The 13,739-nt window shown below is 43.0% G+C and overlaps 1 protein-coding gene across 7 annotated transcripts in view; it reads right to left on the bottom strand.

Annotated features, from left to right (window-relative positions):
• PPP1R9A (protein phosphatase 1 regulatory subunit 9A) overlaps positions 1–1,554 on the bottom strand; it is a 131,155-nt gene extending 129,601 nt beyond the window's left edge. For 3 of the 7 annotated variants that reach the window (XM_064410526.1, XM_064410543.1, XM_064410552.1), the window contains exon 1: positions 833–1,082. The gene's annotated coding sequence lies outside the window, so the exon portion shown is untranslated. Of the gene's footprint in view, positions 1–832; positions 1,084–1,206 lie in introns of those variants that run through there. The other 4 variants (XM_064410566.1, XM_064410569.1, XM_064410536.1 and 1 more) reach the window with 3 other exon arrangements.
• Positions 1,555–13,739: the final 12,185 nt, after the last annotated feature.

Here is a 13,739-nt window from a genome sequence, read left to right as displayed (position 1 = left end):
GGAAAGGCAATGTGACATGAAATATGAGGCACTGCAAGACAATCCTTGCTCTCTCAGAGAAACATAATGGTAGAAATGCGATCAAAGAGAATACGCTTAGAAACGCAAATGAAACATCAGCTCGAGGGAATACAAAAAACTGCACCCGAAGTTAACATCTCCAGCTGACAGGATAAACGAAGTGAAATCCCGTTAGAGAAAGTTGCCCCTTGTCACGGGCAGAGGTTTTGTCGTCTGCAAGACCCCGGAGGTACCAACGAGGACACGCAGAAACGGAGCCAAGGGTTGGACCGCTCGCACGCCCCGGCCCAGGGGCTCATCCCCGGCCCCGCAGCCCAGCGAAGGGCACCCGGGGGTCTTCCGAGCCAAGCCCCCCTCCCTTCCCCTCCGCTCCTGCTCCCCAGCCCTCCCGCGCCGCCGCTGCCGAGGCGGGGACGCCTCACTCTGGCCGCTGCTCACACGGTGCCGGTGCCGGGAGCCCGCGGCCGCCGCGCCGAGAGGGACGCGCCCGTCCCCGCGCACCTCCCGCTCCGCTCCCGCCGATCGCCACACTGGAAAGGCCACACGGCAGAGACCCTCGGCGAGCCGTGCAGCCCTCGCAGAAGGCAATAAACTCAACCCGAGAGGGCAGCGTTGGAGCCCCCGCGGCGGCTCCTCCTCGGGCGGCCGTGCTCCCCGGCGGGCTGGAGCCGCGGGGCTCGGGGCGGCAGCACCTTGCGGCGGGGCAGTGCCCGGGCAGGCGCCCGCCGCCCCCGCGAAACAAAAGCCCGGTGCCAGCGCTGTTCCCCGCGGAGCCCGGCGCCCGTGCCGCCGAGCGCGCACGCTGCCTTACCCAGCCGACAGCCGCGACGGACTCCCCCGGCCGCCCGAGTCAGCGCTGCCCCCGCGCCTCCTCTGCGCAGAGCGGCCGCTGCCGCCGCCCGCCTGACAGGAGGCAGCAGCCGCCGCGTCGCCTCAACGCCATTGCAGGCAGCGGCGGCGGCGGCGGCAGCGGGGGCACGGACACGGCTCCGCGCGCACACCCGCGGCGGCGGCGCGGGGGAGGATGAGGCGCCGTGGCCGCCGCGGCCGCGCTCCCGCCCGCCGCCCGCCCCTCCGCCGCCGCGCCCGAGCCGCGCCCCCGCCGCGGGACGCGCCCCGAGCCGCCGCCGCCGCCCGCCGCGGGGCCACCGCCGCCGCCGCCGCCCGCGGTGACAGGTGCCTCACCTCCTCGGCGAGCCGCAGTGGTTCGCTCCGCCGGCGGGGCGGGGGAGGCGGCCGGCCCGCTGCAGTCCGGCCCCGGGCGGTGACTGCCGAGGGGCGGAGTGCGGGCCCGGCCGCGGCCACGCCGCCAGCGCCGAGTCCCGCTGGCTAGCCCCGGCCCGGTTTATCCCCTTCTTCTCTCCCCTGGAACGCTCGTTTCCAGCCTGACCCGGCACCCGCCGGTTTCGGAGGAGGCAGCGTGCCCGCCCCCGCGCGGGAGGGGCAGCGTCCCGGGTCCCGGGCAAGCCCCCGCTCCTTCCCGCTGCAGGAAACGCGCGGGGCGCGGGTGGCACCGGGCGCTCGGAGAACCCCCTACAGATTGGGAGCCGGCGTGTTCCTTCCCTCGCTGTCGATCCACTCAGCCAGGCTGCCCGTGCTGGTGACAAACCCCGGCAACCCGCTCACAGCTCCGTGGGCATGGCTTGGTCTGGCAGCGGCTGACAGGGACGGAGGAGCATCTTTGGAGCACAACCACAAAGCCTTTGTTGTTTGTTAGCTAGGCGAGTTCACCACAAAAATGTTTTGGCTTTATAAAGGTAATAAGAAAACTTAATTGCAGAACGTGAAATCTCTAGGTAATTTGTAAAATGGGCAATCCGGAAAGGTAATGACTGTTAGTCACATAACAACTCCTAAGCAAAGTTCGTTGAACTAACTGCATAAATATCCAGAAAATGGCCTGGGAATGTACAATGCAAAGTCTGAAAACTAATTATATGTACACAGAAGCAAGACAGTGGTGACTGGAAATAAAAAAATGAGGTATATAAATCCACAAACTTTATTTATTACTTTTAATGAGACTGAAGCATTGGTACTATATACCGTTGAAGTGTTCACAGGTGTTGATCTCTAGCTAATTTGTACCAAGGGCATGCAGCACATAACTTGTTGCCTCAATAAAGCTTAAATAACCAGCATGAATAGTGACAGGCAAACAACAAAACTTACAGATTGAAAACCAACATTTTGATAAATATATATGCCAGAGGCCAGGAGAAGGAGCTAGGCCGTTTCAGAATTGTCCCTGCTGCTGGCAGTAGCCTGTCCTGGCACCCTGCATGGCCCTGGCTCAGCCTCCCGGAGCCTTGGGAGGAGGTGGGGGATTCTGGACACCCTGTGGGCTGCTGAGCGAGGCCGTGCCAGAGCACCCAACACAGCAGGGAGAAAAGGAGATCTGATGAAATATGTAATGAACCAAGATACAGGCAGCCCCTGAGCTTCCAAAGCAGTCACAAAAAGCTCCGCTTCCAAGACTGTGTTCCAAAGCAGAAGAATGAAGGAATTACTTTTTCCCAGCTGCTTGCAATAGGAAGTCCTACAGGTGATTCACTGCACAAGGACTGAAATATTGCAACTAAGCAAGACATCACCTATTAAATTCTAAACATCAGATATTACAACAAATCTGAGGCCCAGCCTTGTTAGAGTCCTGGATCCAACTGAAAACTAACACAGCCTTTCTGTCAGTGTCTTTCTCTTGGTATGACTTTGTAGACATGAAGCTGCAGGAACACCTAGAGAGCCACTTGACTTTTAGAGAGAAAAATATGTTACCAGAACTTCAGATGTTATTGAAGAAGAATAGAGACATAAGGCAGAAATTTAAACATTTTATTTCCTTTGTGATTTTTACTAAGGATGTGGGGTGGTTGAAGACCTTAGCATGTACCAGATATATATCTTTAGAGTTTTATAATTCCCATACACAACGAAAAAAAGGGACACAAGCAAACATTAAAAAATCAATTAAACAGATTGAGACAATCTTAAAGAGACTAATTCACATCTAATAATAAGATATATCTTATAATCTAAGATATAGAATATAGAATATATCTTATCTAACATAAAGATATATATATCTTTATCTAATATTAAGATAATTAGAAAAATATCCATACCTTATCTGCATAAGTAAAGTCCTTTAAATTCATTTTCTAACAGAAGTTGTGCAAACAAGATGGTCACTTCTTACCCATAATATACACATGAAATAATGTACCCAAGAGAAAAGTTGTATTATTTCATGGCAGAATAGTGCAAACTACCTCTATATTATACTTTAGTAGAAAATAAGGAAATAAGACAACTCACTGATACACATAGAAGCAATGCACATTAAATCTCAAGTTTTCCACAATGAGAGATAATATATTACATTTATGTTTTCCTTAAATATGCTGCTGGTAGAAAACATAAATGTTTTCAGCTTTGAAACAGAATCTAAGACAAAATTATTTTAAGTAATGTCATGTTCCTTTAATACCAGCTCAGGTTCATTACAGCCAAGATTTTCAGCTTTGGTCACTGACATCTAAGTTATTCAAACTTACATTATAATCACTTACAAAAAATTTTCAATTTACATCCTTATTTACACAGTGAAACAATATTATTATTTAATGTCTAGAATAATGAATTGTATTTTATTTCAATTGTTATGTTGACTTTTAAGACAATCCCTTAACATGGCCATCCATCTAACTATAAATATCAGAAATGTATGTCCTTTCACATTTTCAGTACTTCTGTGATAATCCATTTGACTAGAAAGTATTTTTAGGCTTTGCTAAAGTATGATTGATACTTCTGTTAATTCCTGAGCAATATTAAAATGCTGCATAGTATTCTTTAGAGAAGATAAGAGACCAAGGGCCTCCTTACTATGTTAGTATAAAATCATAGTAACTTCACTAGAGTTATAGAATTACTCCATTTCCCAACCAATGGGAATTTCAAATCTGTTCAGTTTAGTATTTAAATATGATAGAGTATGACTATCATTTTACTTGCAATGCAGTAACGACTCCAGTCAAATGATTCTGAATTCTCACATCTGGCTGGGAGAGACCCAAGCTGTTTAACCTTATTGGCATGACTTTAAATTATACCCAGTATCTTTTAAAACCAGTTTTGGTGCAGTCTCACAATACTGAAAACAGCTGATTTTCTGTTTACTCTACATGTGTGAATTATATTTACTTACTTTTACTTGCTGTATTTACTTTGGATGTCACTGATGGGATGTTTCAAGTCACTTCTCTGCTTTTAAGCCACTCAGGGTTTTTTTTGTGATTGTGATTTGCAGCAGAGCAGCAATGCAAGTTTTTCCACATGGCTCAGGCAAAAGAAATAAGTCATTCCATCTTTTGTCTCCTGTCATTGTCTTTCAAGTCTTACAAGATAATGTCTGTCTGTTCACGTAGAAATGGAAACTACTTATTTAATCTGATCTTTGGCCAAGAAATCCTCTCTCTGCAATCCTGCCAAACCATTAATGGGGAGGAGGTTTTTCTTCCTTATACATATCACAACATAAACAGAATTGGGTTATATTCTTTCACAGTTCCCATGAATTCTTATTATGTAATCCACCTTAAAGAAAAGTATCTGGTCTGAATCCAATACTTACATTTTGGCAGATAAGGTACATTCAAGTCAGGGTTCCCCATAACCAGGGTAGCAGAGACTAAAATATACAACAAGCAGCTATAATAATCGGTTGATAACCTGTAGTTTCAAGCATGAGCAATCTGTGATTGCCATAAGTGTAATTGTTTTATATAGGAAGCCATTAATAGTTAAAAATGGGAGCTCATTAATATCACTAATTTGGCAGCTTCAGAAGATTGTGCTGTTTTTACATAGAACATGTCAAGCTACTTGAAAGATCAAGAATAGCATCAAAAAAAGAACTTTGAAAGATCTGAAGAAAATCTGCTAATGATAACAAAACTGCGTATTCCAGCAGTTTATCAGAAAGGCAAATATTAGCATATGAAGGCCTAAACTAAGACTAGCAAAGCCTTTTCTCAGTTACTCTGAGGAGACTTTCACATCCATTCTTAAACATCCTGCTTTTAAATTATTTAAGAAATGCACAGCTATGGCTAGAATAAAATCAAATTTTCAAGAGGGGAAAACATGAATTATACACTGCGTACAACTGCTTACTTTGAAATGGTAGTTGTGCCTTCATTAAAAGCTTAAGAAATCTTAAGAATGGTCAAAAGACCTGTATTTCACACAACGTTCCCTCATGAGTCCTCAATATTGAGCTCTGCATTTACGTAACAACACAGACAACTATTAGTTACCAGCATAACTAGTACGATTGCAGGTAGTTGCTAAGAAAACATGATTTCATGGAAAAGAAAAAATGTTTTACCTGCTAGGATTTCCAAGAATCAGTCCTGGCAAAACTCATTTCATGTTAAACTATTTGGGCAAGAAAACTGTTAGGAAGTATCACATAAAAGAGATTAGTTGACAAAGTGAGTAAGATCCTCCAGGTGAGTGGTACCTGTCTCATACCTTGATTCATCAGGTATCATATGTAGATATATGGTGTAGAAAACTCTCCTTTTCACTATCATTGGGAAAGATTCAGACTTGGCAATGTTACTAAATCAACGATTTCAAACCAGAGAGCAGAAATAAGAGATAGTTGAGAGCCTCACCATAATTCAATAATTATCTATTCATAGAAATATTTTCTTATTGTAACATTAATTTTATTGAAAAGGCAGTTTTCTTTATTCTAGATCCTAGTCTGAATCTAGAATACAGAAAATAATGGGGTTTGGCAGTCTGTGCAAAAGCATTATCTTAGAATATTTCTTATCCATTGTAAGATACATAGTAGAGTAAGATAGTGCAGTATTCTTATCCATTGCAAGATAGTGCAGTAGATATCCACTGTTAATCTTAAAGCTCAGTTAGTGAGCCAAACTGGGAGAAGAGAGAGAAGTGTACTAGGAGGGACAAATATACTTGATGATCAGAGCTTATGAGTGTACTTGACACTGTCAGTAAATAATACAAAGCAAATCTGATTACTGAGTTCAGGAATCACTACCTTGGCAAATCAGGTAACATTTTGGGCCACGAAGAAGACAGCAAGTTCAGTTTTCCAGCTCACTGCTCAAATTCAGTGACACTTTGGAGCCTCTACTGACATTCTAGGGAGAGCAGAAGATGACTTCTTGGAGAGAGAAACAGAGCCCAGAGTTCACAAAATACACCACACCACTGCTGCTTTGCAGCGTGCAATCTATTGCCAAGTCGGAAAAATTTGTCTGGATTGCTCCACCCTGAAGCTGATGCTTATGCCTCTATTTGAGCTCACATTTTAATAGTCTGTGTTCCACACCCTTTTGGTAACATGAACATAGGCTTGTTACAATTGGATTAGTGTAATTTGTTTCTCCTTTTTCCTTTACGAAAATCTAGTAATTTAAACAAATAAAAAATGAGAAAACAGCTGTTTATCTCAAAAGAGCTATCTTTCACTTATAGAATGTAACCCCAGATATTGTTTGCCATGTCTTGGCTACTTGTCATGTACTTTGATTCTCTTTTCCCTTACCTTACAGGTACTGCCTTGCTAACACACCATCAAGTGAAAGTTCTCTCTTAAAGCTGGTAGTCAATTTAATTTAGTGCATAAAAGCATTAAATACTTGATTGTTGTGTTCTGTATGGCATCAGATAATGAACATAGGCCAGCCAAAAATATTCCATTATTTTGGAAAAGCTGTGTTCTTTGCCAAAGCATAGAAACAATATCACAGTGCTCCAGTCATTGCAGAAGTAGAGGTTACATTAGTTCTGTGCTAACACTAAAGCACTGGAATAAGAGAAAGAGAAATCAAGAAGGGATCACACTACTGGAAAAGAAAAATGAGAACACTGCCATCAGGTTGAAACACAAAATGTAATAATTAATGAATCAAAGTCTACAAATTTAACTACACTATGTTTAAGAAAGGAAGGAGAACTCCGTTAATCAGTATAGAATTATAGAGGGAAAGCTTTACATAAACATTTGCATGAAACAGAACAAGCAATTGCACGATACAGAAAAGCTTTTGAAGGGTCTGGGCCATTGCGCAGGACAAAACCACCCAGGAACAGCTGCTCTAAGGTAGCCAGTTTTGCACAGGCAGAACCATCAAGCCGCAAAGGTGACAGAAAAGCAAGCCCAGGAGCCCAGGTGCTGAATAGCGGGTCTGACACTGAGCTCTGGGGATGTTTTACAAGAACCCGAGGTTTTACACCCGAGCCCAAAGGCGGCGCTGAATAGCGGGTCTGACACTGAGCTCTGGGGATGTTTTACAAAAACCCGAGGTTTTACACCCGAGCCCAAAGGCGGTGTTGAATAGCGGGTCTGACACTGAGCTCTGGGGATGTTTTACAAAAACCCGAGGTTTTACCCCCGAGCCCAAAGGCGGTGTTGAATAGCGGGTCTGACACTGAGCTCTGGGGATGTTTTACAAGAACCCGAGGTTTTACCCCCGAGCCCAAAGGCGGTGTTGAATAGCGGGTCTGACACTGAGTTCTGGGGATGTTTTACAAAAACCCGAGGTTTTACACCCGAGCCCAAAGGCGGCGCTGACCGCGGCTCTTTGGCGCCTCCCGTCGGCTGAAAGGGGCGGTGCCACCCCCGGCACCGCGCGGTCCGAGCCTCCCGGAGACACCAAGGGGGAAAAAGGTAGGAAAAGTACGGAGTTTCTCTATTGCTCCGCAAGCTTATGTTCCGTTAGCTCTGCAAGGACATAATGCATCTTTAGACGAGGGATACCTCTTGTCATTTCACTGTCAAGTCAATGGCTGAATCCACACAAGCAGCTGAAAAATGAAAGCTTCCACTTTTTGAAAGCTCCACTTCCTGTCGTTGGAGAAAAGGGCTGCATTCTGGAAAGCCGTGTTAGGTTAGGAATACTCTGATGCAACACATATTGCTGGTAGGAACAAAGTAGATGCACACTCTCTCAGAAGAGAAGCAGCCCCTGAGAAGCTGTAACCTGTATTGGCAAGTGTTTGCCTAGACCCACATGGTGGGTTTTGGTATATGGATCCTGGTCACCAGGAGGAGAAGGTTCTGGTGAAACCAGAGGCAAACAGAAGTCTTGCTACCAAGGCAGGGTACATTTACATACCATTTTCACTTAACTGCCCATCCATTTTCACTTAACAAATAATGTCTGATTTGGTCATTTGTATCTTAACTGTGAAATGACAAAGAGACCTAAGAGCTCCGGGGTGCATCTGTTAAATGGCACTCGGGCCTGAGGGATTATTCCATTGCCCCCTTTTAAGGGTGGGTGTTTTCATGTATTCACATGTAGAATCATGCACACTTTAGCAGAATAACAAGATCACTTAGTAAATAAGCTGATAGTAGGGTTTGGACATAAATACTTTTATGTGCTGGTATCTGAACAGAAAAAGCAAATACTGCAAGCAGCTTGCCTCATAGCTCAGTAGAAGCAAACATACCAAAATCAAGAGTCTGCAACAAGTGAACGGGAGGGGATGCAGAATCAAGAAGAAATAGGATTTCAACTGTTTTACCAAGGACTTTACATAGATTCAATTTATGGGAAAATTCTGTGTAGTGAGGTCATGTTGCTAGTTTTTCCTCTGTGTTGTGTGGCATTTTCCACATAATAGACCTCGTACAAATGCCCAACCTCTCTTCTATGTACTATCTTGTCATCTAAGAAAAATGGCTGTAAAGAAAGCTGGGGAGAGGACTGGACTGAAGGGTGAATGAAGGGAAGTGAGATTACAGAGGTCTAAACTAGTTTAGACCTTCTACCCAGTGGTCTGCATTAGTTTCACATCATGCAGTGTGAAATAAAAATCACATTTAGGAATGGATGGTAAGGAGGGAGGAGGGAGAGGCAGAGGGGAAATACAGGTGGGTAAAGAACTGCCAACAACCTGTCAGATATGAGAGGGAAGTCACAAAGAATGCATGAGGAGCAAAAGTACTTGACTCTTATTATTTATTTATTTTGGATGTAGTGGAATTTTCAGATAGGGAATAAAAGGAGAGAAACAAAAGAGAAGTTAGCTGCATGTGCCCACACCTCTATATAGGCATCTTTGAGTGACCCACCAGTGCCTTGCTGTGATGCCTATCAGGCATGAAACCACTGGCTTTGCTTCATGTAGGTTGTATGGCAGAGACACCATCTAATCAGTCCCAAATAATCTCAGCTGTAGGTGAACAGTTTTGCATTGCATTTCAGTAACTCCAGCTTATCCTGTAATTGGAACAGGAAAAGAAGTTTTTTAAAATAAAAAGGAAGGAAGCAGCTCAGGCAGAGGATCAAGGGAATGATTAGCTTGCATGGCAGTGCTCCTCCCAGACTGTGCGGAGGACTCACTAGAAACCCAGAAACAACAGGCAAGCAACTGGGCTGGGAGAAGGGGAGAACAAGAAAACATTTTCCTCGTACCCTATACTTGAGAACTTACTCAATTAGCTTTGCACAACTGCTCTACAAGAGCGTTTACAGGCAGTGAAGAGACATATCTCATTAGAAAAAGAAATTATTTCAGTGCAAGGAAAGAAAGAAAGTGGATATTTAATATAGCATGAGGTAGTAGTAACTCATGGTGCTACTACTGGTTATACTCAGTGCCATTCAGAGAAGGAAAAAGAACACAGTGCACCAAATCTTCCAAAACAGCTGAGAGAGTGGGAGTTTAATAAATCCCAAATTCACTAACACTACAATTCGCCCATGCATGGTGTTCTCAGCAGTTTAAGTGCTTTGGGGAGGCCATCTGAAGCTAAACATAGATGCATGCCTGCAAATGGGTACCACATTACTATTTCACTATCTTTCTAAAAAATAAGAGAATGTTAGGCATAAGTTTGAATATGATCATTTTTCACTTCCCACAATTACAAAGCTGCCTAGTCCATGCCAGATGCCTGAAGATTTGTGGATTGCTGGAGGGAGTCTGCACCTAGTAAGTGAGTTTGAAATTTTGCTGTTTTTCATTTTCATTGCTCTTCATCCTCCCTGGACAGTAGATGGTGGCATTATCATGAATGGATCATTTGTTAAGAAGAAACTTCTCATGACTTCTCAATATAAAAATCATCTAAGTATCAGAACACAGGGCACACTAGTGTATTACCTGTTTTAAGTTTAAAAGGACAACTGAAACAACTTAACAGAAAAAAAAAAGTGGGAAAAAAATCTTTTCCATTGCAAAGAGAAAACACCGAATGAAATTCTGCTGGGTTAACTACTACAAATTTATATTGTATCAAGACACCAAATGCTGTTTGGTTGGGTTTTTTTGTTTGTTTGGTTGGTTTTTTTTTTTGGTTTTTTTTTTTTTGTTGTTTTTTATCAGGGTGAAGATACTTAAATCATCAAATTATGCTACAGCTTTCTTAAATTCATTATGTTTAAAAATTAGGGGCCACTCAATAACACTGTGAATCACTAAAGAGAATGGCAAATGTCCTACTGATTATACTGAGGTACTGATTACTAGAAGAGGAGATGTCTGCAAAACTCCCAAACTGCAGAAAGCACTGGCTTGTTTGAAAGTTAAGTTTAGGACTTTGAACCTGTACTGTAAAGGTAGAAAAATGGACAATACATGCATAAGGCTAAAATACTTATTTTTAGGCAGGCCTTCTGATTGTTGTCCAGAGCATGTGCTACTACTCTTAAATGCCCCAAACACTTCTTATTTACCTTTTTAACAGATTTGCTGAAGCTTGCATTCAGTACTGCTATAACAGTGAGCTCACTAAATAGTCAGCAGAACTACATGTTGGCAACAGAACAAAAATTGGGAAATATATTGAACAGTGGGGGAGGCAAGGCAAAAGAAGGAAAAGATATTTTAGGGAAATGTAAATGTATATATTGTCACTTAGACCTTTCTTTTTGTGTGCTGGGTAAAACTGGGATTCAGTAGTGATACAAAAGGGTAAGTAAAGCATCCTTCCAAGGACACTGTATCTCAAGTTACTAAAGAAAAAAGAAAAAACTCTATTATGATCAAAAGACAGGCTGGACAAGTCACTTTAGGATCTCAGTGCAACTAATCAGCTCCCCTCACCCCCTTAATTTTTATGGGCCTGTTCATACAGATAAGTTTTAGAAAAAATGTCTATACTATTTTCCCCATTTATACGTAGCACTCTTTCTGCCCCTGTGGTCTGAAGTCTAACAAACAATACCAGAAGAAGTTCAAGGATTCAGAATCTGAGAGTTTACACCTTTATTTTTTTCTGCCTTCTTTCACTCAAGGCTTTGCTCTACCAAAACATCTAATTGCAAGCAATGACTTCTTGACTTCTGCTACATTGCTCTTTGAGAAAATCAGCCTCCTGCCCACTTCTGTTCTTTCTCCTTCCTAGTCAAACTGTCTTGGTAGATGTAAACCATTTGATTCAACACTGATGGAAATCACTGACCATGTAGCCTCGTATAACATTTTGCCTTTTCCCTTTCATTTGTAGTGAGTTTGAAAAGCATAAACTTGAAATCAAATATCCAACCATCTGCAATTAATACCATTACTATAATACACAGTATTTCTCAGACTAAAACTCCCTGTAATATTTTGTACCACAGAATATGTGATTAACCATGATACTTACCAGCTGTGCTTGTAGTCAGTTTGCAATGCCAGAAATCTTTAGTCTGATCATGCCTTCCATTTCAGCAATAACTGAATAACAAGATCCTCGTGCATGCAATATCAAAAATAAAGAACTTCTTGCTGATGAAATGAGAAAGCTTGCTAGGACATAAGTCAGTAGGGGTATGACCCTCAGGCCACATAGGTGGGGAAGTTCAAGAATTTTTTTTCTAGAAATGAATCATAAATTTTTCACTAACTGATTCATCTGTAACACAAGAAATTTTAAAGAGGAGGCACACAGAGCAGCCTGTGTTTTTCATGGAAGGCTCAAAATTGGAGAAGAAAAATAGATGCTCCAGAAGAGAACTTAATTTTTTTAATTAGCATGCTAATCTTGGGCATGATTATGACAATGTTTATTTAACTTTTTGCCTTTTGAGGGCTGAGCATAACTCATCACAAACCAGACTGTTTCCAAAGAGTAATTGTTGCAGGCTATACTGCCTTAAAATGTTCTAATAGCAGCAATTCATGTTAATTAGAAAGTTGTTCGTATCTCATGAAGTACCACTTGTTCTGTGTTGCTTTTTGAGAAGGGGAATTGTTCTATTTATTTATTTTACATACTTATGTAGGTGTAATTGATTCTGTTATTTCAAATATGTACAGAATTACATGTATAAGGTAGTGAGGTAGTATTTCCTAAAAAAAGCAAAAAGCAGAAGTCTTAAATATTGAGCTATGCCCTAATTGTTTCTCTGTATACTTTGAAAGCTGATTGTATGTATTTAACCAATACCACACAGTAGGAAATTATTGTGATGATGCTTATTTTTATGTTCTTATTCCATTGTTTAGCCAAGCCTGTACAAACAAATTCAATGAAGTCCAGATCAAAGTTCTACATACTTTTTAAACTCTTTTCAAACTTACTGAAAAGGTTATAGACCAAAATCAGGAGTTCTGCTGGGGGGTTGTGGCCATGTAGATTGCTACAGTATACTGAAACCCCCCCATCAATAACAAAACAGAAGACATAACCTTCTTCACAGTAGGTAGATGTAGACAGTCTCCTTTTCCCCTGCTTCTTAGCTGAGTCAGTCACAGTCCATAATAAACACACAGGGGAAAGACAACTAAGCTCTTCCTGTGGCATGATCTTATCCTACCACACAAGCTGTGGTCATTTCTCTACATGTTACAGAGTGGAGAGCAGCATGCAAAAGGTTTCTGCGCCTCCCACATTAGAATGGCATGTTTAAATACAGAAAACAAGAAGGCATCTCCATCCCCCTTAACTACAGAGTCTATAGCTTTGCTTGCCCAAGCAAGGCAGAGCAGAGCTCCCAGTATTGTTCTCTTTACCCATGCACACAGGCAAGGGTTACATACATAGGTACATAGGGCCACTGAGGGAGGGCAAGCAAGCAGAGCATTGTTCCCTGGAGCCATTGTTCCCTGGAGCCATTGTTTTGAGAGGTCAGGAAGGCCTGAAACATAGTGGTTCAAGTCTCCCAAAATACTGCTCCAAATTCAGTCTTTTGAGAGCTTGCCTGGGAGTGCTGGTGATTGACCCTGGCTGGACACCAGATGCCCCTCAAAGCCACCCTATCCCTCCCCTCCTCAGCTGGACAGAGGAGAGACAATATAACAAAAGGCTTGTGGGTTGAAATAAGAGCAGGGAGAAATCACAACAGTTACAGTCATGGGCAAAACAGACTCGACTTGGGGAAATAAGTTTAATTTATTACCAATCTAATCAGAGCAGGATAATGAAAAAATTTTAAAAAAGAAATCTTAGAAGACCTTCTTCCACTCCTCCCTTCTTCCTGGGTTCAACTTGACTCCTGAATTATCAGCACAGTGGGACAGGGGATAGGGTTTGTAGTCAGTTAATCACACATTGTCTCTGACACTCCTTTCTCCTCTGGGAGAGGACTCCTGACACCCTTTCCCAGCTGCAGAGTGCAGCCCTTCCACAGGGTGCAGTCACTCCTGAGCAGCCTGCTCCACTGTGGGACCCCCATGGGATTTCCCTGCTAGCAAAACTGCTCCAGTGTGGGCTCCTCTCTTCTTGGGGCCAC

The sequence above is a fragment of the Passer domesticus genome, chromosome 1 (genome assembly GCF_036417665.1).
Source record: "Passer domesticus isolate bPasDom1 chromosome 1, bPasDom1.hap1, whole genome shotgun sequence".
Taxonomy (NCBI): domain Eukaryota; kingdom Metazoa; phylum Chordata; class Aves; order Passeriformes; family Passeridae; genus Passer; species Passer domesticus.
Note: the sequence above shows the minus strand (reverse complement) of the source record. Positions and strands in the feature narration are given on the sequence as shown.